Raw genomic sequence first — 3,529 nt, 5'->3', positions numbered from 1 at the left:
CTCAAATGATATCTCTGCCATGAAGCCTTCTCTAATTCCATTGGTAGGATTTAATCCTTCCTGCTTGTGCACTGACATAGTGCATTGCACTTTTGCACTATTTGTTACATTACTCCTTTTTATGGATGGTATGGTTTTTGTGGAACACAATATCTCCTTATAAAGTACAGTTTCAGTTCTTTAATTTCAGAAAGTTTTCTTGTATTATATCACTGAAATTTTTTTCTATCCCATTTATTTAGTTTCTTACTTCAAAGAAACCAGTAATGTTTAGATATGAACATATTTGTATTTCATATCTATTATCCTCTAACTGTTTTAATCATTTTGACTTTTTCTTTATGAATTTACTGTGTTTATATAAAGTGCTTGTTCTAAGGTCCTACTTTGGATTTCAGCCCCATTGCCCTACTTTACTAAACATTTTACTTATTGCATTTTAATGGTGCTATTTTTTTGTACTTATTGAGAAGTAAAAGAGAAGTCCAAAGAAATCCAAATAAAATCCCTTCATCCCCAGGCCATAAGTAAAAATGTTAGCTTTTCTCTATTCTTTTAAATTTAATTACAAAATATTTTCTTCAATTTGTGTTCTTACCTCTACAAATACCCTTTTATTTTATTTTGTTTTTTAAAAAAATGATTTCATCTTTTTGGACTTAAAAAATTTAATTTGGGCTCTGATTAGGTAATGATGTAGAAGGAAGCATTCATGGAGAATCTCTTCATTATTTTTATGTTTTTTCTATTATTTCCCTTTCTATCTCTTTTACTTCTTTTCCCCCTCCTTCCCTTCCTCCTCCTCCTTTTTTTTTCCTTCTTTTGACTGTTATGGTTTTCATGTATGACAACATTTCTTTTACCTGTTGGTGTTTAACATGGTCCAACCCATCAAAACTCAATTTGACTTCCTCCTTACTTTATATGAGACCTCCCTCTTCATCTTTCAAATATATAGTTTTATGACTTAACATTTCACGCTCAACTGATTCTTCTAACATCTGAGGACATGGCAGGATGCTTGGTCATTACCCGTATGTGTGTACCATTTGTTTGGAGAACTCAAGTCCTCTCTCTCTCATCTGAGATTTCTTTGCTCTTTTGAGACACATTCATGCCACTCAGTTAAGAATGTATTTTACCCCTTTGGGAGATACATTTTAAAATTATTCCACCGACTCAGTGTGTAACCCAAAAGTTTTTGCTTATTTTTAAAAATTAAAGTGGTTCATCTTCCCTTTCCATGCTTAGCAACTCTTGCCACCCCAGCTCCAGCTTCAGGAAACATGATATCAGGTGTTTTAAAGTAGTGAGAGAAACTGAGACTTCAGCATTATGAATCCCGTGGAGTGTGGGGGTGGGGAGAGAAACATCACTTGATACCTCTTTTACCTGGTCTCTTGCTCCCTCAAATCATCTTGTCACTTATGTTCTATTTTTCCCTTCTATAATTAGGTTTTTCTTACTATGCCTTTATGCTCTACTTGGCTATACCAAATCAGGCATTGTGGCAGTTACTCAGGCTGCTACTGAGTTCCAGAGCTGATAAACAGGTACTTAAGCTATTCAGAGTTTTTCCCATTTATTTTTCCTCTCAGCCTCTTAATATTCTCCCCCAAATGTGAGAGATTTCCTGGTTTAAAAAGAATTCCCAGAATTTTTCTTCTTGCATTTTTTCCTCTGACCTGCTTCTGGGTTGGGTTGGACTGGAGAAGGTGAAAGGATAAACTTAGAATTACATCAAGCTGTACAACAATCTTTTGTCTTTTTCAATGGATACTACCTCTTAAAAAGCTTTAGTGATGTACAATGGACATTCAATGAATTGCACATCTTTAAAGAATATAATTTGATATGTTTGACATGTGTCCTTCACCATAATCAAGATAATTGTATCTTTATTACTGATCAAAGTTTCTCATGTCTCTTTGTAATCTCTTCCTCCAATCACTCCCTGGTACTCTCTCCTTTCCCCATTACTAGACAACCACTGTCACTATAGGTTGGTTTGTATTTACTAGAGTTTTATAAATAAAATCACACAGAATGTAATCTTTTTTTTTTTTTTTTTGGCCACGCCATGTGGCATGTGGGATCTTAGATCCCCGACCAGGGATTAAACCTGCACCCCCTACATTGGGAGTGCAGAGCTTTAACCACTGGACCTCCACGGAAGTCCCCAGAATGTAATCTTTTTATCTGTTCCTTTAATTTAGCATAATTATCTTCAGATTCATTGATGTTGTAGTATATATCAGCAGTTTATTCCTTTGTTTATAAGTTTATTGTAAATCTTAGTTATTGTAGTATGTATCAATACTTTATTTCTCTGTATTCCTGAGTAGTAGTCTACTGGTTTGGTATAACAGAGTTTGTTTATCCATTTACATGTTGATAGACATTTGGGTTGGTTCCAGGTTTTGACTAGGCTATTCTAAATAAAGTTGCTATAATTGTTATCTAAAATCTAGATATAGACATATATTTTATTTTTTTCTCAGGCAAACCCAGGAGTGAAATGGCTGGATCATTTGGTGGATGTATAAGTTTAACTATAAAAAACTGCCAAATTTTCCAAAGTGGTTGTACCATTTGACATTCCTGTCAGCAGTGTATGAGAGTTCCAGTTCATATATATCATCACCAATATTTGGGATGACCACCAATCTTTCTAATATTAGCAATTCCAAAAGCTGCATGGACATATCTCATTATGGTTTTATTCATTTTTTTTTCAGATAATATAATGTGTGTGTTTGTTTGTTTTTTTTAAATTCCAGGATCGTCATGGTTTTAAACTGCATCTTTTCATGTGCTTAACTGCCATCTATATATCTTCTTTGGTGAACTGTCTGTTCAAATTTTTGTCTTTTTTAAAAAAAATTGGGTTGTCTCTTTTCTTAATAATGAGGTTTGAGAATTCTTTAAACATTCTAGATACAAGTGCTTTACCAGATATAAGACTTGCCAATGTTTTCTCTCAACCTCACTTACAAGTATAGTAGGCCAATTAAAGTTGTCCCACAGGTAAACGATATTGTTCATTAAAAAAAAATCTTATTTGTTTCATTTTGGATCATTTCTATTGCTATGTCTTCATATGTACCAGTCTTTTGTTCTACAATGTCTAAAATATAATTCTTCCTAGACAGTGTACTTTTTATTGCATACTTTGAAGTTTTTATTTCTAGAAGTTTGAGTTGGGTCTTTTAAAATATCTTATGTTTATCCACATAACATTTTTTTAAAGATTGTTCGATGTGGACCATTTTTAAAGTCTTTATTGAATTTGTTACAATATTGCTTCTGTTTTGTGCTTTGGTTTGTTGGCCGTGAGACATGTGGGGATCTTAGCTCCCTTACCTGTCCCCCCCCCCACCAAGCCCCCCGGATCAGAAGGTGAAGTCTTAATCACTCAACAACCAGGGAAATCCCTCCACTTAACTTTTTAAACATATGGAAAACAGATTTTTCTCCTTTATGAGTTTGATTTCCCTGCTTTTTTACATACTTGATAACTTTTTATTGC

Source organism: Hippopotamus amphibius, chromosome 12 (assembly GCF_030028045.1).
Source record: "Hippopotamus amphibius kiboko isolate mHipAmp2 chromosome 12, mHipAmp2.hap2, whole genome shotgun sequence".
In the NCBI taxonomy this organism is placed as follows: Eukaryota; Metazoa; Chordata; class Mammalia; order Artiodactyla; family Hippopotamidae; genus Hippopotamus; species Hippopotamus amphibius.
This window is presented reverse-complemented; position numbering follows the sequence as displayed.